General features: G+C 40.6%; 1 pseudogene; it reads left to right on the forward strand.

The window, feature by feature from the left end:
* Positions 1-7,116: 7,116 nt before the first annotated feature.
* LOC125253290 lies at positions 7,117-16,669 on the forward strand (annotated as a pseudogene).
* Positions 16,670-23,539: the final 6,870 nt, after the last annotated feature.

Below are 23,539 nucleotides of genomic sequence, written 5' to 3' on the forward strand. Positions count from 1 at the left end.
GACTAATGAAAGATTTGCTATGTGATCTTCACTCAGTGAAAAACAGTGAATGAATGACAGTCCTATAATCAAATACAAGAATGACATTTTTTTGATTATATAGGCATATTTGTGCTTGTTTATTAACTGATATCTGCAATATTCTCATCCAGAAAGGGTAGACAGGACCAAGTTTCAGTTAATCCTTGAAGATATGGAGAAGGGGGAATATGGCAAATCCCTGTGCATGTGGTAAACACACAGCCTTCCTATGCAGATCCGTTGCCTCCAAAAGCTTCCTCTTCATTGTGCTAAGGTCACTTTCCACCATATATACAGTGTTAATCAGCTTTGACTCGCAAGGTAGATCAAATAAAATAGCTGCTTCGTGACCTTTGGGTCGATAACATCCACAACCAACATTCCATCTTGCCTCTTTTCCCTCACAAACACAATTTGCTCTGTCTCCAGCATGAAGCAGGGATTTGGTGCCTTGGCCGATATGGAGAACGGTTTGCGCCTCCATTGCTTCATGTTGTGTGTTTGCCTTTTCTGCCAATCTTTTAGTGACCTGAACAACTGGATTTTTGCTCTTTCAACCCAATTTTTTATGGACTGAAGGTGGTTCTCAAACGGAAAGCAGGACAACTCATTCAAGGAGCACTTGAAGTTGAAAACATCATCAGCAATGTGTTTGATGTGTTTGTGTCCACTCTGGATGTTGTATGTTGGAAACAGTTTCAACATACAGTTCAGAAGAGGTATCTACAAAATGTTCCAGAAGTCCTCTTCTGGCATCATTTTCATCCAATACATTCCAATTCAACACATCCAACAACACAACCTGCAACACAAGTGGTCCTGTATACAACAGAAATTGCCGTAGTTCTGTTGCTTTCCAACGATCCAGTTCAATGAGAGATGTTGGCTGCCTGGCAAACACAGCTGGCATCATTCTTGCTATTGCCATAGTATAGGGCAACCAGAAATGGCTCAGCCTTATCCAGTTTTGCAAGAATACTCCAAAAATGTTTTACTGGACTTGAATATTGGCAGACCATCTATATTGATAGTAATGTCTATACTGCCTGTAAATGATGGGTTTTGGGAAAGGTACTGGAGAATTCCCAGCTCTAACCCATAGTATGTATACTGGCCACCACATATATTCTTAATTTCAAACCCTGACGGGGTTGCTAGCAGTGTTCTGTCTTTTGGAAGTGTATGTCCATGTTTTCTTAAGATTCCAAGCAGCTTATTTAGCCCACTTGAAGTGCGTTCAAGTTTATATGGACTCGATTTTGACTGAGGGAACGAGTCTACTTCATATGTACACTTCAGGCAGCTCCAAAACCCACAATGCAAGCCAATTTACCCACCACAAACAACTCTATTTGTATATATAATAATTCTTTTTTAAAGTATTTAAAACACACATATATACATATAGAATGCTGTATTAAACAATTTTGTAAGGGGAAAAAAATAATAAATCAGCTCCATTGCAGATTTCAAGTGATCAAGAGCTTAGGACGTTCCAGTTCAGCCCATTGCAAAGGTTCCGCCAGTAGTGAGCACTCGTGCAACGCAAGCAGTGATGTACATCTGAGTCAACGAGACTGAGGGAAGTTAGCGAGGGAAGGGCATTTAAAGCAGCCCAGGACACTACTACAGGCGCTCTATTCCACCTGCAGAGAGCCTGTCCATCTGTCTCCGGTCAGTGTAATTCAAAGAAACAGCTGGACTCCAGCAGAGAAACATGGATTTGCAGTTATCATTTTGTGTCAGATTGTTGGGTCTTGAGGTAAAATCATATACTATATATTGTATTGTTATATATTGTGTTGACAACTGATCAACTAAATATTTACCATCTTATATTCTGCATTATTGGGCATTTTTAAATAAACACTGTCAAAAACTATACAAGTTTTAGGGCTGGACAATATGACGATATAACATTGATATAAGTGATTACTCTAATTTAAACCTACCTATTGTCACGAATCCTGTCAGTTCCGGACTACGTTTCCCATCATCCCCTCTGTCTATCACATGCACTCACTCCACCTATCACCTGTTGCCACATCCACCCTAGCACACCACACTGATCACCACACCCAGCTGCAGTTCATTATCAGGACTATAAAGGACTCACACTCACACCACCAGTTTGCGAAGTCTTGATTACTACTGTGTCATTTCTGAGCGTTTATATCCTGTCTGCCTGCTTGTTATCATTCCTGCCTGTTTCTCGTTATTGACCCATTGCTGCCTGTCCTGATCATTGCCTGTCCCTTGACTACGACTCTGCCTGTTCCTCACTGTTCCTGTTTGTTCCTGTTTTGACCCTGCCTGTACGACCACTCTTGTTATTAATAAAACGCTGCAATTGGATCCCTGCCTGTGAGTCCCCTTCGTTACACCTATATTGTAGTTATATAAAGCTTTCACAGGCAAATTTGCTTTAATTGTTTCCACGGCGTTGAAATCAGGCACATATAAATGGCAGAAAACACGACACCTGGGGCCAGTTGCATAAACTTAGTCGCTATATTAAGACTGTGTCTTAAGAACTAGTTTGACCAACTTGCTGTTAACCAAAGGGTAATCAATGTTATTTTTCCAATTCCAATTACACCAATCTACCTTTTTATGTAACAGACTTAAAAAATTAGGACCACTCTTCAAGAAAACATTGATTTAACTTTTAAGACTAGTCTAAATGGTTTATGCAACCGGCCCCTGGCTGCATGTCAATATCCATGGATTAAGTTTATTTGACATGTTGTATGGAACACTTTCGAGCCCAATCTTTAGTGTAATTGTTTGTTTTACTCGCGTTTTCCCAGTTTCCCCTATTAAATCCAGTCATGCAGCAGGTTCACTGGCCCCACAATAAAAAAAAAAAAAAACATAATGGGCCTATAAAATAAACCTAGTTATTATTTTTGCTGTTTTTGATACATGTAACCTAAATAAATAAGGTTAGTGTGGTAGGGTGACACTAGGACCTGGGGGAGAATTGGTGAGGTACGACCGGAAAAGGGGTTGAGACCAATGATTGCCGCACATATTAATCAGGTGAATAACCATTTTAAAGGGAAGATAAATAATCAGAAAAACAACAGGAACGGGATGCTGGGCTCTTTGTTTGTTCGGGAGCGAGTTGATGCTTAATATAGCAGTGGATAACGTGAGCGGCTAAAGCAAGGTAGCACCTGTTTTGTTATGGGTTTGTTTGTTTTCTAAGTATAATGTTATGTTCCTTCTTGTTGCAGTATGTGATTCAGGAGCGGAACTGATGACTAATATTTCAGTGGATAGTACAACCAACTAAGAAAAGGACCGGGGCTGATGACTATTATATCAGAGCACGCACTACTAAGACAACAAGGTAGTAGCTGAATCTGTAGTTTGATTAATTGTTTTTTTGTTTTAGAAAATCTTAATGTGTACATTTTTATTGTAGGACTGGCACCGATTGTTATGTTTATTTTAGAGTTTTGTATGCTATTGTGTAGCCGATGTGGGGTTTAATGAGTTTTTAACTCTTTGTTAAGTGCTTGTTTTTTTTAGTGTACTCTCACTATTTTTTTTCTTTATTGTGTTTATGCTGGAGTGTATTTTAGTGTTTTAATAAAACTGCTGTGTAAAAGCTTGTTGTACTAAATCATCTTGACTGCTGGTTTATTCCATACATGATATACCTGTAAGCTCATTACCTGGGCAAGGTTACATTAGGAATAAGGTTATGACACCAAAAACTACTAGATTAACTCACTTAAATTTTAAATATTGTTACACAAGTACTGCAACTAATAAAATAGTAACAAATAATCAAATTACGAGTAATAGCATAAATAAATACAACAGAATAAACAAATGAAATAAACAGTGATTTTCAAGTTTATGTTGGCTTTACATGAGATTTTCAGGTACAGAACAGGTATCAAACTCATTCAGAATCAAATTTTAACAAACATCCACAAAATACATGCCATACTAACTTGATCTTGAGATTTTGAGAGTTATACCCTGGACCTCTGTAAAGCCAAACATGTTAGTAGTGTGTCAGTCCAGTCCTCCACAAACCTGCCCCAACAGTGGCATAGCCAAGAGGCAGAAAAATAACACCGCTGGCAGTAACAGATGTTGTGGTGATGAAGGCGAAGACAGACAAACCGAAAACAGAAACCCGTCTTCTGTCACTACAGCAATGACAGGTGAGTTGTTTTTTATACTTTATAAATACCAAATATGGTAAACCATGAAACATACTGTGGCATTGGAGTACCAGTCCTTTTATGACACAAGTAGACAAGAATTTTGTATATTGCAGAGCCTTGACTGAAGTGACAGATGAGGATTTGGAGTTACTGAGAGGATTGACAGGGACACCTATGAGCTACAGAGCAAACAGGCCCCAGTAGATGTAGCAGTAGGTCAGGAAAAGTGCCCTCTTGGTCTGAGCTACCAGGGAAAGCAGTGATACAGATTATAACTTGATACAGATCAAAATTCATTTATTATCATATATGCGCAGACACAGTTTACAATTTACAAAGAAAAACATTCATAATATAACATGAGAAAATGGTATAAAAATGCAACTGTGACAAGCAGAGAGAAATCATGGTCACATGGGTTAACTCAAAATCACACGGCAACAGTAGAGAAGTCCATGATCTCCCAATCAAATATAAAGATACTCTTCTTATTTCTCAACTATAGCCAAGAAAATAATTCTACTAAACTGGAAATCCAAAAATGTTATACATATTAAACACTGGATTAATATTCTTACAGAATACATCACATTATATACATACACCAATAAGAAAACTATGTCCATATTTACAAATATCTGGAACCCATTTCGACAATATTTAATTCAGGAGTTCATATGCCCATATATAATCTTAAGTGGTAAACAGATTTGGCTCGCTGTCGTCTATAGAGGGGCTCGGAATGGATATTCTACTCGAGCTCCGATTGCCCCCCCATAACAGGCAAAACTGTACAAAAAGGAGGAGGAGGGATGCCGGAAGAACTAACAACAGGAAGAGGGAAGATGCTGGTTTTATACCTTGGTATTAATTGGAAGATTTCACAGACAGGGCTTAGCTTAAGATAGGACTAGTCCTTACTTCTATTATGATATTTATTTATTTATTTTAAGATGTCAGTGAAAGTTAAAGGGATAATTCAACTAAAAATGAAATTTACTCACCCTTGATTCTAAACCTGTAAACATTTCTTTGCTGAAGACAAAGGAAGATATTTTGAAGACTGTTTGTAACCAGTTTTCGAGCCCCATTGACTTCCACAGTGGCCTGGAAGTTTCTAGTATGCCCAGTAAGAAGTTGATTAGTTGCTTCAGGTGAGCTGAACTCTGTAGGACAGTGCAGGCCTCCAGCAGCAGGATTGGACACCCCTGGACTCGGTTTTTTGTCACCAAAACTGACAGAATTAATAATTAGTGAATTACACGCACTGTTTGCTGACACTTGAGTGATTCACAATGTATTTCACAGAAGTCAGTCATGTGGGCAAAATCATGAGGGTGAGCAAATAAATCTCATTCTTCGTTGTTCATTTAAGCAACAGAGCAGAATACCGTTAATCTTTAGATACTTAAGTTATGTTTTAACAGCGGGGGGCAAGCACATGTGGGTTTGGATTTTATTTTCCCTTCATAATAAAAACCTTCATTTAAAAACTGCATGTTGTGTTTACTTGTGTTATCTTTGATTCATATTTAAATTTGTTTGATGATCTGAAACAATAAAGTGTGACAAACATGCAAAAAAATAAAAAATCACTTTTTCACACAACTATATTTATTGACATGGTTTTAAAGCTATTTGATATCCTGTTTGTTGGCCTTAAAACGTCTTAAAAATGCACATATGTACACCAGGGAAATCTAAATTTTCTAGGGGACCATGCCCCCGTACCCCCCAAACAAACAAACATTTTCTGACCAGGGTAATTATGAAACCCTGCGTACGGCCCGGCTTATATTCTATCTAATGAAATCTGAAGTAAACGTGTATTATTGTGATCATAAATAAATGGGGCCAAATGCGATTGAATTTAAAGGTTTGTGTCTCGTTATTCTATTAATAACTATCTAATAATACTATCTAATACTTCAAATCTCAAGGTTAAATCAGAAGATTTTTTGTAAAAATGTTTCTGTAACAGCTGCCAAAAAATAGAATAGCTCCACTGTGGTTTTAAAAAAATAAATAAATAAATAAAAAATATTCAAAACATCCCCCTTCTGTTTTTTCACAGATATTTTTTTTAAACATTGTTCTTACCATATTTGTAATTTTAATATACAAAAAAATCTGGTAAAATTGTTGGATTTCTGTGCACTTCTGTGATTGGAGACAATGCGTGACTTTTATTTTGGAGTGACGACATGACGTCATAAGAATGCGCCGCGCTCCTGCATCTGCTTTGATTCTGGTGAAAAAAAGGTTTGTTTTAAGAATTTAAGCTATTTTAATCGACAGAAACAGTTTTGTAGTTTGTTTTACCAGCGATGTTAAATGAGTTTATTTATTATTTAATGTAACATTGTTATTCTTTATCTAACAGATATTTGTGTGAATAAAACTCATATCCACTGATGAGAAACAGTAAACCTGCGTCTCATTTTTCTCTCTATAAATCATACATCAGTTTATCATGAACACGAGTTCAGTCTCTGGAGAGTAATGATGGAGAAACTGAACTTTTCAACTCCGAGTCACTTGAATCAAACACTTTGAGAAATGATTCAGTGAATCACGACTCGTGCTGCTCAAACAGTGAACATGAACGAGAACAACAAACACTAACAAACAAACTAATGTTTTCATCAGTGTAATCATTTAATATATAATCTATAATTAATTAAATACCAAATGTAGATCATAAATGCCTGAAATATGAAGTTTATTAATTTGAAGTGTTAGTTTTGAGTGTTGGTTTTGTCCAACAGGTCATTGAAGATTTTTAACTCTGTTAATTATTCTCTTCTTACAGATGGAGTTTATTAAAGAGGAGACTGAAGATATGAAGATTGAGTTTAATAAAGAGGAGTTTGAAGAAATAAAGATTGAAGAAGCTTTCAGTGTGAAACATGAAGAAACTGAGGAACAAACAGGTTGGTTTTATTCTCACAGCTGAACTCAGTCATTTGATCATTATTAAAATGTCCAGCTCTACAGAAAGAGAATATACAGAAGTATAATCTTACAGATAATATTACAGAATTCATTCCAGCATAATATCATTCAGGTATAAATTCCTGTTTAATTGATCATGAAATGGTTTAATTAAGGTTTGCAGATGCTGAATGAATTTCCAGTTTCAAATGATTATTAAACAGCAGCACAAACTCTGTGAAATCAGCAGCCCTTCCTTCAGACGCACTCAGTGTCTGAATTCACTCAGTCGCTTCATTCAAGTGGACTTACTGTAGAGCAAGAGTTAGGGTTTGGTTTAGGGCTGGTTTCTTGTAATTAAAGGGTTCACCCAAAAATCAAAATTCTGTCATTTATTACTTACCTTCATGCCGTTCCACACCTGTAAGACAACATCACTTTAAAATTCAATGTTTCCATTAAATATGACCCCAGACCACAAAACCGTAAGTTGCACGGTATATTTGTAGCAATAGCCAACAATACACTGTATGAGTCAAAATTATGCACTTGGGTAAAGTTGGTTTTATTCGGACTTCTGATGAATTCAGACTTTCCAATAAATGTGCAATAAATTAATGTTTGTGAATTTTAAGCAGCGACATGATATTGACAACCAACGATTGTCAACTTACAACATTTTTCACAGTCGATCAAAATAGGCAAGTATTGTTTTAATGGCATATTTACTTGTGAATGTCCACTGAACGTCCAATGTAGTGCGATTAACAAGGCTATTGAATACGGATGTCCGAATGTGCAAATATAAAACCAACTTTACATAAGTAAATTATGCAATATTAAGTAAAGATCATGTTCTATTAAGATATTTTGTCCATTATTTTAGTCCATTATATTAAAACAAATCATGTATGAGCTCTCTCTCTCTTGACGCACTGATAACATGTTGTATTTCTGCACAAACACATTTCAGTACATTCACGTTGTTTTCACACACAGGATAATGTTTGGATTTGTCCTGTAAATGTTGCTGTGTGCTTCAGTATATATGCAGGTCAAGGTTGGTTTAGGGTTTTTTGGCTTCTCCATGTGGTTCTGTTCAGTATCGTAACACTACAGTATCTCTTTACTGTTGCCACACTGTACACTGTGGATTCTCAAACATTTTTTGCTGTGTTTATTGTGTGTGTGCTTTAGTGTATATAAATGTATTATTTGGACTCATAGCGTTTAGTTATTTGGTATCCTTTTGGAGTCTGCAAGTGTCCTCTTGCAGACCTAAATTTACCTTGAAAAATACAGTTTTGTGAGAATCACACTTCAATTTGATGTATGCTTAATTTCCTGATAAGTGTGAGATTAACTGTGATTAATTGCCATTAAAATTTAATCTATTGACAGCCCTAATTTTGATGTTAAATCCACTATTGTATTATACACTCACCTAAAGGATTATTAGGAACACCTGTTCAATTTCTTATTAATGCAATTATCTAATCAACCAATCACGTGGCAGTTGCTTCAATGCATTTAGGGGTGTGGTCCTGGTCAAGACAATCTCCTAAACTCCAAACTGAATGTCAGAATGGGAAAGAAAGGTGATTTTAAGCAATTTTGAGCGTGGCATGGTTGTTGGTGCCAGACGGGCCGGTCTGAGTATTTCACAATCTGCTCAGTTACTGGGATTTTCAGAATTTTGCGTAAACAGAATGAGAACATGGATCCATCATGCCTTGTTACCACTGTGCAGGCTGGTGGTGGTGGTGTAATGGTGTGGGGGATGTTTTCTTGGCACACTTTAGGCCCCTTAGTGCCAATTGGGCATCGTTTAAATGCGACGGCCTACCTGAGCATTGTTTCTGACCATGTCCATCCCTTTATGACCACCATGTACCCATCCTCTGATGGCTACTTCCAGCAGGATAATGCACCATGTCACAAAGCTCGAATCATTTCAAACTGGTTTCTTGAACATGACAATGAGTTCACTGTACTAAAATGGCCCCCACAGTCACCAGATCTCAACCCAATAGAGCATCTTTGGGATGTGGTGGAACGGGAGCTTCGTGCCCTGGATGTGCATCCCACAAATCTCCATCAACTGCAAGATACTATCCTATCAATATGGGCCAACATTTCTAAAGAATGCTTTCAGCACCTTGTTGAATCAATGCCACGTAGAATTAAGGCAGTTCTGAAGGCGAAAGGGGGTCAAACACAGTTATTAGTATGGTGTTCCTAATAATCCTTTAGGTGAGTGTATATACTTGTTCTAAACACAGTATTTAGTTCAGAAGTAACTGTAATTAAATTACAGAAAAAATTGGAGTAATGGATAATTTGACATGGTTTAGTGTAAGATTATTGCCCATCTTTTGGAAAATGCAGTTTTAAATGTAAAAACATCACTTTTACCAATAAATGCTGCAGAGCTCCACTATTTGCTATTTGACTGACTAAAAGTAGTATTGTTAAGTTGGATTTATATCTAAATATTATGTAATCACAATTATAACAATAAAAGCTACTCTTTGTCAAAGTTTAATACAGTGGGTACGGAAAGTATTCAGTATTGCAGCCATTTGCTAAAATCATTTAAGTTCTTTTTTTTCTCATTAATGTACACACAGCTCCCCATATTGACAGAAAAACACAGAATTGTTGACATTTTTGCAGATTTATTAAAAAAGAAAAACTGAAATATCACATGGTCCTAAGTATTCAGACCCTTTGCTCAGTATTTAGTAGAAGCACCCTTTTGATCTAATACAGCCATGAGTCTTTTTGGGAAAGATGCAACAAGTTTTTCACACCTGGATTTGGGGATCCTCTGCCATTCCTCCTTGCAGATCCTCTCCAGTTCTGTCAGGTTGGATGGTAAACGTTGGTGGACAGCCATTTTTAGGTCTCTCCAGAGATGCTCAATTGGGATTAAGTCAGGGCTCTGGCTGGGCCATTCAAGAACAGTCACAGAGTTGTTGTGAAGCCACTCCTTCATTATTTTAGCTGTGTGCTTAGGGTCATTGTCTTGTTGGAAGGTAAACCTTCGGCCCAGTCTGAGGTCCTGAGCACTCTGGAGAAGGTTTTCATCCAGGATATCCCTGTACTTGGCCGCATTCATCTTTCCCTCGATTGCAACCAGTCGTCCTGTCCCTGCAGCTGAAAAACACCCCCACAGCATGATGCTGCCACCACCATGCTTCACTGTTGGGACTGTATTGGACAGGTGATGAGCAGCGCCTGGTTTTCTCCACACAAACCGCTTAGAATTAAGGCCAAAAAGTTCTATCTTGGTCTCATCAGACCAGAGAATCTTATTTCTCACCATCTTGGCAAACTCCATGCGGGCTTTCATGTGTCTTGCACTGAGGAGAGGCTTCCGTTGGGCCACTCTGCCATAAAGCCCCGACTGGTTCTTCTTTACCTCTCTCACCGAGGCTCTTCTCCCCCAATAGCTCAGTTTGGCTGGACGGCCAGCTCTAGGAAGGGTTCTGGTCGTCCCAAGTGTCTTCCATTTAAGGATTATGGAGGCCACTGTGCTCTTAGGGACCTTAAGTGCAGCAGACATTTTTTGTAACCTTGGCCAGATCTGTGCCTTGCCACAATTCTGTCTCTGAGCTTTTCAGGCAGTTTCTTTGACCTCATGATTCTCATTTGCTCTGACATGCACTGTGAGCTGTAAGGTCTTATATAGACAGGTTTGTTGCTTTTCTAATCAAGTCCAATCAGTATAATCAAACACAGCTGGACTCAAATGAAGGTGTAGAACCATCTCAAGGGTGATCAGAAGAAATGGACAGCACCTGAGTTAAATATATGAGTGTCACAGCAAAGGGTCTGAATACTTAGGACCATGTGATATTTCAGTTTTTCTTTTTTAATAAATCTGCAAAAATGTCAACAATTCTGTGTTTTTCTGTCAATATGGGGTGCTGTGTGTACATTAATGAGGAAAAAATGAACAAATGATTTTAGCAAATGGCTGCAATATAACAAAGAGTGAAAAATTTAAGGGGGTCTAAGATCTGGTAGAATTACTTCTACTTTAGCAGTAGTTGAAGATGTGTGTCATTAGTGCTTGTTTTTGTGTTAATGTTTTATTCATGTTATATCATCAGAAATAACAGTACTGTCTTTCAATGGAGCAGTTTTATAGGATTTTCTCATTTATTGTAACTCCAATAATGTGTAATGTGTATCAGCAAACACTCAGAATAAAGTGAGATGATGTGAATGTCTTGTTGAATGAGTGTTGATAGTCTGAGGATCATCAATATTAACAGAGAAACTGCTGAAAACACTCTTTATTTCATGTCAATAGTTTCTGTTTTCACCTCATTTATTATGCTGATGTCTTCAGATCTGCTGTAAATTGACACTTAAAGCTCATTTTATTGCTGTCAACAGACTGGGGGGGATTTCTTGGTTATGTTTATTTCTGTATTCATGGCATAAATGTTTTTCTTACAGTTCTTTACTACTTTTCTAGATATTTGCCTTTATTTTTATGAAGAAACAAAATAAAGTTAGAATGAGAAACAAAATGTTCTGAATTAGCCTCATTTGCTTTAAAATAGATGGATATAAATGATTAGTGCAATTAGTTTAAGGGTGAAATACAAAAGAGATTAATATAGCAAAAAAAAAAAGTCACTTGCATTTAATGGGTTTTCTATTAAAATTCACTTTTGTACATTTAATTTGATGCAGACACTAAAATTTGATTTCTGGTCTCTTTGGGCAGATCAGCTCCTCCAACCAATCTGTAGTTCAGTCAGTGAAGCTCCGCCCACTACAGGGCACAACCAGTGAAGCTCCTCCCACAGCAGTCACATCATCAGTAAAGCTCCTCCCACATCACTCACATCATCAGTGATTTGCAGTTAATTTGCAGATTTACAGCTAAACTATGAAATGATACACAATTGTCTTTTCCAACAGAAGCTCAGTAAAGGGAAGTTTGAGAAACTTAATACTGATTGTCAACATCAGATCAAACTAAATATTTACGTATTTTACATTTGTTTCATATCTGCTTCACAATTTCCAGGAGTGTTACCAGAATTTAGGGATTTTCAATACAGTTTACAACATTGCTAATTTTAGGAATAAACACCAAAATGTATGAAGTAAATGAACTTTCCAGAATGGCTGACAGGGTTGTGAGTGTAACTTGATCAAAATCTCTTCTTACAGTAACTTTGGTAACAGGGTTGATGAATGCAGTCATTAATTTGTGTAAAAACTGAGACAATGGATTGGGATTATTTTCTTGTCCTCCCATCATGCTGTAGAAAAAAGCCCAGATGATGTCACTTCCTGGGTGTCACAGTTTTAAGAAATCTTCTGTTTTCAAAAGAAGGAAAATCATGTCAGAAGTAACAGGGTTGAGTGAATCATGTAGGCAGGGATGGGCAGTATTTCAGATACATGTATTTAAAATACGTATTTGAAATACAAAATGCTATTTTGTATTTTGTATTTTAAAGCCTTTGGAAAAAATCAAATGTAATTTGTATTTAAATACATTTAAGATGAGTATTTTTGTATTTTCAAAATACTCAAAATACTTTGAGATAGTCAACCTCTTTATCAGGGTGTTGTTTTCATACATCAACTAGTTCAGACCAGACACGCCCCTCCCTCCCTCCCAACATTCATGCACGTGAGCCGCAGCTGTACAACCCAGCCTTGGATTGGCAACTTTTCTATGGCGTTCGGATGAGCTCATTAATATGACGTTGCAACATGCACTCGTCTCACTGAATGTCACGTCTGCATCTGCCGAACGTGACGTCTGCGTCTGCCACATTACAGTTCGACTGCCTGGACGTGACGTCTACGTGACATCTGCGTTTGCTGCAAGGGTTTCCAGCACATTCCATACACTAATTTGAGCTTTATTAGAAGTAAAAACTACTGGCAAGAATTCTAGCAGCTGCATTATGGACTAACTTTAACTTGTTTATTGAAGATGCAGGACAACCAGATATCGTTGAGAAAACCTAAGATACGTTTTTTTTAAGCTTTATGATCAGTGGATTGTGTACCAAACAAGCAAAGATTAATTAAATAGATGTCACGTCCATAGAGTGCCCCAGGGATGACGTGTTTTTGTAGGCCAACCCGGAAGTTAGCGGCGCACGGGTTCCCTCGATTGAAAGCCTATTCATTTTTCCCATAGACTTTTGGAAAATCGCAGAAAATAAGCTCTGTGTTTAACAAAGGGTTATGACACTTACACGTTTTGTCTAGCAAGATAATCTTTACAAGTTAACACAACATTTATAGATTTTGAAGCCTAAATAAAGTGGTCAGATATAAAAGGCTAACAGTAGGCTATAAACGGACTACAGCACACCATGGTCGCGGATCAACTTCGTCACCACAAAGCTTCCTCAAACTTTATTTAGAAAACAACTTTATTTATAAACATGCTCGCTGATTATGATTTGCTCTGTGTATGAATTCTTTTCCACTTTTTCATGAGAAATGCTGTCCAAATGTCCCGTTTTTAATGATGAAGTCTAAAGTCCCCGCCAAAGGAAATAGTCCCTTTTAGCAATTTGTTAGCAACCGCCGATTTTAAGACACAGTAAAAGATTAAAAAATCACAAGTGGGTTATAACTGGTGTGTTTTATGTCATAGATCAAAACGTGAAAGTATTTAGAGGCTTTGTTTACCACAGACCTTATTTCAGGCGATTTAGCAAAAACCCATTCAAAAAACCCATAGACTTGACGGCGTTGGAACCAGAAGTCCTAAAATGCTAACTCGCTTCCGGGTTTTGCCTACAAAAACGCGTCATCCCTGAGGCACTCTATTGAGAGCAGTGAATGAAGTGCAGGTAAATTGTGCATTGGCTCACACACTGCACTGAGCCGTGTGAGGACCGTATTCTGATACGTGTTAGCGAAAAAATAAATAAATAACTTCACTGCTACACGTGAATCACGCGTGAACGTCTGACTCAACACCTCACTGCCACACGTGATTTACGTGACGTCTGCGTGACGTCTACGCCTCGTCTGCGTCTTAAAATGAATGGATTTAATAGCAAAAAATTAATTTGTCAGTGAGATGTTCAGTGAGACGAGTGCATGTTACAACGTCATATTAATGAGCTCGTCCGAACGTCATACTTTTCTGGAATAAGGTGAGGATGTGCTACTTGTTGATTAAAGTAGCTTGTCAAATGTGTTTGAAGCATTAACGTTACTGCATGTTGGATGGGTGATATCATATGACAATATCGTAGATTCGTAGCGATGATATAAATTGTGAATCGATGGAACTTTTTCTAAATCGTTTACATTGATAGGACTTTCCGCTTTCTCTTTAGCTTTCTGGTGATAAAACATAATAAAAGTTAAATATTATTTCTTTTTTGTAGTTTTTTTTATTTCCTACAGTGCAGGGGAAGGGAAGAGGTATATAAAATTAAAACGAAAGTTTCTATGTAGTTGCACACATCTAAATGCTTTTTGGCATTCAGAATAGGCCCAGATAGATTTAAGCCTAATAGGGATACCTGCACCGAATCTTCAATTTCACATGTATTTTGTGTATTTTCAAAATACAAAATACTGTATTTGTATTTAAATACATTTTCCCACACGGTATTTTGTATTTGTATTTAAATAAATTTTTCCACACAGTATTTTGTATTTGTATTTTAAATACATTTCCATGTATTTACGCCCATCTCTGCATGTAGGAGATAAATGTGATAACACATTTAAAGATGCAGTCAGTCTAGACTTTGAGCAAGTGAACTTTCTACAGACACAGTAACCATCAAGATATGACGTGATATATTTTTAGAAACATAAATAACAAATAATAATCACTACAAAATTTGAAAATATATGATCTTGTGTTTCCAGTGTCTTACATTCACATGTGTATGAAAGGAAGTCAGTGGAAGGAGAAGTCTACTGTGAACAGCCCTTAATAATTACACAGTTTTAGGAAAATAAATTAAATATCAAATGTAAAAATATGGCTGTTAATATCACATTAGATCATTTTGTCATTGATTGAAAATATTTCAGAGCAATGTTTTCTTTATTTTCATAATATTTTTTATAATATTATTTATAAATGATTAAGAATTATTTAAGGGAAGGTGGCAGAGCAGCGATTTGGGAAATTCTGTAGCCAGAAGACGTCCATTCAGTGCTGATTGTCTTAATTCAGTAAATCTTGATGTAAAAACATTTGAAATTGGAGTCAGATTAAACAAGCAGGTAAAGTAAAATTGAGACTAAATTCTAAAATTAAGTGAACTTCACAGGAGCGCTGAAAAGACGTACACACATTATACCTTCACCAGACCACTGGATTCTGTCGCTGGAACGACAGCTGGTCCTTTACGATTGGAAGATTAATGTTAAAGTTTCAGGGACATATGCAACTAATTTATGCAAATGCATCAAAATGATCGTAATGTTTTGTAGCAGTTGTCTATCACAACAAGTCTCAATTTTATCACCTTTAACTTTATATTTCTCCCTTTAAATTATTTTGATTTATTGAAAATTAAATGATTTTTTTTCTCTTTCATTTCAGAGCTGATAGAAGTGAAGGAGGAGAGTGAAGAACTGAGTGAAGTGGAGGAACATCATGACAAACCTGGAGAAAAACCTTTGAGTTGCTCAAAGACTAAAAATACATTTCTAAAGAAAACGAGAGCCAAGAAATCTACAACCTGCACTCAGTGTGGAAAGAGTTTCTCAACCAAACAAAGTCTTGAAGTTCACATGAGAATTCACACCGGAGTGAAGCCGTTCACATGTGATCAGTGTGGAAAGAGTTTCTCAACCAAACAAAGTCTTGAAGTTCACATGAGGATCCACACTGGAGAGAAACCGTTCACATGTGATCAATGTGGGAAGAGTTTCTCAACCAAACAACATCTTGAGATTCACATTAGAGTTCATATAGGAGAGAAGCCGTTCACATGTGATCAGTGTGGGATGAGTTTCACACAAAAAGGACATCTTAAGAGTCATATGAAAGTTCACACTGGAGAGAAGCCACACACATGTGATCAATGTGGGAAGAGTTTCAGTCAATCAGCAAACCTTAAAGCACACATGAGGATCCACACAGGAGAGAAGCCACACACATGCGATCAGTGTGGAAAGAGTTTCTCAACCAAAAGAAATCTTGATGTTCACATGAGAGTTCATACAGGAGAGAAGCCATTCACATGTGATCAATGTGGGGAGAGATTCACACAAACAGGAAATCTTAAGAGTCATATGAAAGTTCACACCGGAGAGAAGCCACACACATGCAATCAATGTGACAAATCATTTCTAGGGTCATCAGACCTGAAGAGACACCTGAGAGTTCATACAAAGGAGAAGCCACATTCATGTTCTGTGTGTGGAAAGAGTTTTTCACTGTTTTATAGTTTACATAAACATGAGAAAACACACACTGGTGTGAGAGAGTACATGTGCTTTGAGTGTGAGAAGACTTTTACTACAGCAAACCATTTAAAACGCCACCAGAGAATTCACACTGGAGAAAAACCTTACAAGTGTTCATACTGTGACAAGAGATTCAGTGTATCATCAAATCTGAAAACACATGAGAGGATCCACAGCAGAGAGAAGCTGCACACGTGTGATCAGTGAGGAAAGAGTCAAAAAGTCACCTGAAGATACACATGAAGATCCATGCAGTGGAGAAACCACATCACCGCAGTCTGAAATTAAGTAGTTCATTTTTATGTGCTGAACAAAAAAATCTCTTCTGTGTAAGTTAGCTTTGCTCTCTGAACAGTGGCAGCCTGCAGCTGAATTTTTGTGATCACTGAAGCCCCGGGTATTCTTCGGCCGTCCTCGTTTGTGAATTTGACATTCATAATTTTCGTCATGAGGCAGGCTCGTGGCCAGCCGCACACCCCGTCTGCAGGCAGCCAAAATTTCGAGACCGCACAGATGGTGCATATGCAACAGCGCATGCGCAAGCAAGACAGAAGAGCCCACTAGGTGGCAATATGTACAGTACTGAGCACAATGTGCAGTCGTCAAAGAAGAGTGTAAATAGTGATTCAAAAACAAGACGAATAAACCCAGAGGCATGCTTTCCCCATCGTTTTTTAATTCCTGTTCTCTTGGTGCATCTTCTGAACTATGTTGCAATGGTGGATGCACTATTTTTCTTCTTCGATCCTGCCCAGCGAATGTCCCATAGATGACATGATGTTTGGTAATACTAAAGAAAATGTTTTATTGCGCATGTGTCGAACTCAGTGATCCATGTGCATCCGTGGTTTAGTATACTTTGAAAGATATCATTGAAAGATGATGGACACGACTGCACACGAGACACGGCTTGGACACTCAACTGTGCGCGAGATGGAGCAGAACGTGGGAAATGACCCGTGCCTAAACCACTCTAAATTGTAGTGGACTGGAGCTGACTGAAAATACCCCCAATGTCCCCCATATTATTATGTCTTGACATGTATACTCAGCAAAAAAAGAAACGTCCCTTTTTCAGGACTGTGCATTTCAACAATAATGTTGTAAAAATCCAAATAACTTTACAGATCTTCATTGTAAAGGGTTTAAACAATGTTTTCCATGCATGTTCAATTAACCATAATCAATTAATTAACATGCACCTGTGGAATGGTCGTTAAGACCTTAACAGCTTACAAAAAGTAGGCATTTAAGGTCACAGTTCTAAAAACGCAGGACACTAAAGAGACTTGTCTACCGACTGTGAAAAACACCAAAGAAAGATGCCCAGGTTCCCTGCTCATCTGCGTGAACGTGCATTAGGCATGCTGCAGGGAGGCATGAGGACTGCTGATGTGGCTAGGGCAATAAATTGCCATGTCCGCACTGTGAGACGCCTGAGACAGCGCTACAGGGAGACAGGAAGGACAGCTGATCATCCTCGCAGTGGAAGACCACGTGTTGAGCACGTCTGGGACCTGTTGGATCGCAGGGTGAGGGCTAGGGCCATTCCCCCCAGAAATGTCCAGGAACTTGCAGGTGCCTTGGTGGAAGAGTGGGGTAACATCTCACAGCAAGAACTGACAAATCTGGTCCAGTCCATGAGGAGGAGATGCACTGCAGTACTTCAAGCAGCTGGTGGCCACACCAGATACTGACTGGTACTTTTGATTTTGAGCCTCCCTTCATTCAGGGACACATTGTCAAACATTTTAGTTTATGTCTTATGGTGTTGACTCTTTTAGTGTTCATACAAATATTTACACATTAAGTTTACTGAAAGTAAAAACAGTTGAAAGTCAGAGGACGTTTCTTTTTTTGCTGAGTATATAAGCAAGTAAATGGCTGGTGAACTGGAAGAGTAAACTTTATAGTTACTTAGGCCCATTATGTGTGTCTGATATGAATAAATGTCGGCAAATTGTATTTGAATGTATTGTTATTGCTGCTTCCACTGATGTCTGACATCAGTGTGTATTTTATAAACTCTAAATATATTGTTTTAATGGTGCTTATGCGTATTTAAATGTCTGAAACCTTAAAAGAAACGTTATGTGGCTGAAAACACTGCATAGTTGTGATATATGACAAGAGCTGCGCGCGTCCGTCTCGCAGCCAGGGCGCGAAAGCACAGTTTGAATCTGGCAGTTATGTGATGTCACTGAACGTTCGAAATCCCATATGTGGGACCGTACCGCTCAAAGGGTTAAGTTACAAAATTGCAAAACTGGTGTAAGGTAATTAAGCACGTTACAAATAGCTATTTAAAGCATATAATTTGTAATCTGTAGTAAAAAGCAGTTTTAAAATATCCTTCTAAACACTGTCAAAATGACAGATTTTCCAAATAAAAATTTTTCTAGGGAAATTTTTTTTTCTATGTTTTGTTTCCTGGTTACAAAGTTATAAGTTCATTTATAAGTTAATTTATTTATTACAATTATGAAGACTTCAGATGCAAAAGCCTCTAAGCACCGTCTCAACTTTTCTTCTAAAATGAGCATTTTTATCAAGCTTTTATGTTTAGGTATAGTAATTTTACTTTAATGACAATTAATAGGTCCTTTTAATTGCCATGAAAGAGAAATAAGTGAACATAAACACATGCTTCATAAAAATACTAATTTTAGAAGAAAAGTTCAGATGGCACTCTTCATATATTCTACAAACATTATATACAAGAAATAAAATAAAATATACATTTAAAAAAATTCTTCAGTCAAGGCAATATCAGCGATGATGGCAATGTCAGTGATGGTGGTGCAAGAGAAGCTCTTCAGGTGCAAAGCATCTCTCGTTCTCCTCATGTTCCAGCATTTTATAGACAATCTGACCTCTTGAGGCCATCTTCTTTGGAATTTCTCTGATTTCTCAGTCTAAAGGCTTTTGCTTTTGTTCCCGGACTCTTCTCTTTTGCATGCTCCTATGTCTCCTTGTTCACCTAAATGCCTGGTAAGGTGTTATTTTCCTTGCTTTACCCGAGGCAAAAATGCCGTGTTTAAACTGTGTAACAGAGACTTTGAACTATATGAATCTATGGTGAAATTACTAGTTTTTTCGCGTCAATACATGTTTATTTTAATGCGAACAGTGCGCTGTCGTTTTAATTCAGCGCTGTGCAGCACAGCAAAAATAGACTCGGCGCGTAAATGATCACTGCACTGCTACAGACGCACCGCTCCTGGAACGCACTGCCGGATAACCATTGTAAATATATTAATTTTATTGGATAGAACCAAGACACAAATGTAGCTCAAAATAAACAAATAAAAGTAAACATAAAATGAATATAAAGATTAATCTAACCATATATCAAAACGTCTACTTTTGTATTATATATATATATATATATATATATATATATAACAAAATGTATATATTAATATACATAGGCCTATATATGAACAAATGTATACTTTGAATATATATTAACAGTAAAGGGGTTCACTTTCGATACTTCACTCGTACTGCGTATGGGGAAAGGTCTCCTTTTTCCCCGTTACTGAAGCCTTTTTCAATAACGCAGTGTAACTGCATCGTCATTGGTTCACTCATAGACAAGTTGTTGAACCAATGACAGCGCGGCGTAGCTGCGCGACCTATGGCGACAGAGCGCCCGAATAATCCCGCCGAAATGGGCGGGGTTTAGGGCTATATAAGCGGGTGTTTCGCCATAGGATTTCAGTTCTCTCTCCTTCAGCGACGACTTCACATCGCTCCTCGCTGATCTCCGGCTGAAGCCTTCGCCGCCTGGAAGAAGCTCGCCTGGAAAGAAGCTCTCGCCGCCGTCGAAGAGGCTCCCGCAGCGGACTGCTGAGCTCGCCGAGGAAGAAGCGCCGGCGCCCTCGTCGACTGCCGCCTCGAGCGCCGTCTCGAGCCGCCCGCTTCCGGCCGCCTGCCAGCCCGTCTCCTGCCGCCATCCGGCGCGCCTGAAAGAGCGATTTTCCCGCGGTTTATTGCCGCTCTAAAAGAGCTTTCCAACAGCGGTTTTCACTGCTCTAGCGGCCCTCGCCGCTCTAAAAGAGCCCCTCAAACGCCGTTTTCACGGCGGCGGCGTTATTACAAATGCCGCGCCACTCGTGTGGCACATGCAGAGCCCCTCTGCATGATGACGACGGTCACGGTGAGTGCGTCGGCTGCCTGGGCAGACCCCATGCAGAGGCCGCGCTCACCGGGACCTCATGTTCTCTCTGTGAGAACATGAGTCTCGCCTCTCTGTGCTCGCGGATCTTCAGTGAAGGCGATCTCACCGCTCGCGCCCTCCCGTCTTCTTCCTCCCGCGAGCCGGCTAGGAAGAGACGGCGGGGCAGAGCGGCCCAGCGCACGGAGTTGGATGACGTCACGCCGGCTTCCCCGCGTGCCTCACCCTCTCCCCCGAGAGAGCAGTCCCCCGTCCTGTTCTCCCGTCCTGAGCTGCGTCCCTCGGCAGATGCGAGCGACCTCATCTCTTTTGGCGGTTCTGAGGACGAGCCGCTTGATGACGTCATGTCTCTCGCGGCCTCTGTATCCGAAGGTTGGGCCGGTGATTCTGACCCCGCCCGCCTTCCTTCGCTGGAGCCGATTGACTGCAAGCCGGGTATGGATACCGAGCTCTTCCGCAGCAGTAGAGGTTTTGGACCTCGAATGGGCTCCGCCAGAGGAGCCATCACGGAGCAGGCTTGATGAGTGGTTCCTGCCGGGTTCCCGCCAGGCCCCTCGTCAACGCGCTGCGCCGTTTTTCCCAGAGGTTCACAACGAGCTGACGAAGTCGTGGCGCGCCCCGTATTCTGCCCGCCTATGTACTATGCATTATTCAGCTCTCACCTCGGTGGATGGCTCTGAAGAGAAGGGTTACGAGCATCTACCGCCCCTGGACGAAGCAGTGGCGGCTCACCTCTGTCCCCCCACGGCTGTGGGTTGGAAAACTAAGAGGGCTCTTCCATCCAAGCCCTGCAGGACCACTTCTGCCCTGGCCGGCAGAGCATATACGTCCGCGGGCCAGGCTGCCTCAGCGCTGCACGCCATGGCTATTCTCCAGGTGTTTCAAGCGAAGCTCCTCCGTTCTCTGGATGAGTCCGGCGTCGAAGCACCTGCCTTCCGTGACCTCCGCAGCGCCACTGACTTAGCCCTGCGTGCCACAAAGGCCACAGCTCAGGCTATTGGACGATCCATGGCCAGCCTGGTCGTGCTTGAGCGCCATTTGTGGCTCAACCTGACCGAGATTAAGGAGATGGACAAGACGGTCTTTTTGGATGCCCCGGTCTCTCCTTCTGGTCTCTTCGGGCCAGCAGTAGAGGGCTTTACGGAGCGTTTTACTGCAGCACGAAAGTCGTCTCAGGCTATGCGACACTTCCTGCCTAAACGCCCTAGCTCCATGTCTGCTTCCAGCCGCCCCAAGTCTGCGCTGGCTCAGCAGAACAAACCTGCCCCCTCTACCTCTCAGGCAGCACCACACAAGGAACAGTGCCATCGTAAGCGCTCCTCCTTCCCGAGGCAACGTCAGGGACCCCGGCCTAAGATTACGCTGGACCCGGCGCCTCCTAAGCCCTCCTGATATTTCAGGAAGGAAGAGGATGGGGCAAAGTCTCGCCACAGCCGGACCACCCCAAAAGCTCTTTCGTTCCACCCCCCCTCCGCCTCGTTCAGCTCCGGGTGTGGGAGATATGTTCAGTGTTGTGCTAACTGGGCCCAGTGCTGCGTCCATGCAAAACGCTATTCTTATGGCGAACACTATGAATATTCTATCTTCTCTAAGAAAGAGCGAAGTTCCTCTTCCACTCTCTCCGGTGCACGGGCCCCCAATTGGCGGCCCGTCACCCGATACCATTCAGCCCCTTGTCACGCGGGCCGAGGCCTGGCGGGCCATCCCCGGAGTGTCAAGCTGGGTGCCATAAGTCAAGGCTACTCACTTCAGTTCGCCCGAAGGCCCCCGCGCTTCAGCGGGGTGCTTCAGACTTCAGTCAACACGGACGACGTTCATGTCCTCCGAGCCGAAGTCACGTCTCTTCTGAGGAAAGGAGCTATAGAAATAGTCTCCTCCTCAGAGAGCAATTCGGGGTTCTACAGCCGTTATTTTCTAGTTCCCAAAAAAGATGGCGGTCTCAGACCCATCTTAGATCTCAGGCTCTTGAACCTCTCCCTCATGAGACGGAAGTTCAAGATGCTAACGCTGAAGCAGATCCTCACGCAGGTTTGCCCCGGGGACTGGTTCTGCTCGCTGGACCTGAAAGATGCATACTTTCACATCCAGATAGCCCCCCATCACAGGCGATTCTTGAGATTCGCGTTCGAGGGTGTGGCTTACCAATATACGGTCCTTCCATTCGGACTGTCCCTAGCTCCTCGCACTTTTACCAAGTGCATGAACGCGGCGCTTTCCCCACTGAGACAGATGGGAATCCGGGTTCTCAATTACCTCGACGACTGGCTGATCCTAGCCCAGTCACGAGCCGAGCTGGAGCATCACAGATCCATGTTACTCAGCCACTTGGAGTGCCTGGGTCTCAGGGTCAACTTTGCCAAGAGCTCACTGCTCCCCAGCCAGCGTATAACGTTCCTGGGTGCAGTTTTCGACTCAGTCCGTATGACGGCTGTAGTATCTCCAGAGCGTGCTCTGGCCATTCAGCAACTCGCGGCATCAGTCAGGAACAGAGCCTATTTCCCTCTGAAGTTTTTCCAGAGGATGCTAGGGCTGATGGCTTCCGCCTCCCCGGTTCTGCAGCTCGGCCTTCTTCGGATGCGGCCTCTGCAGTACTGGTTGAAGTTCCGGGTCCCTCCTCACGCCTGGCGGCACGGCCGCCTGCGTCTCAGGGTCAATCAGGCCTGTTTGGCAGCTCTGAAACCCTGCATGAACCCTGTATGGTTTAGCCAAGGGGTACCCCTACAGGCGGTGTCCAGAAGGACGGTGCTCTCAACAGATGCGTCCAACACAGGTTGGG

This window comes from Megalobrama amblycephala, linkage group LG18 (genome assembly GCF_018812025.1).
Source record: "Megalobrama amblycephala isolate DHTTF-2021 linkage group LG18, ASM1881202v1, whole genome shotgun sequence".
Taxonomy (NCBI): Eukaryota; Metazoa; Chordata; class Actinopteri; order Cypriniformes; family Xenocyprididae; genus Megalobrama; species Megalobrama amblycephala.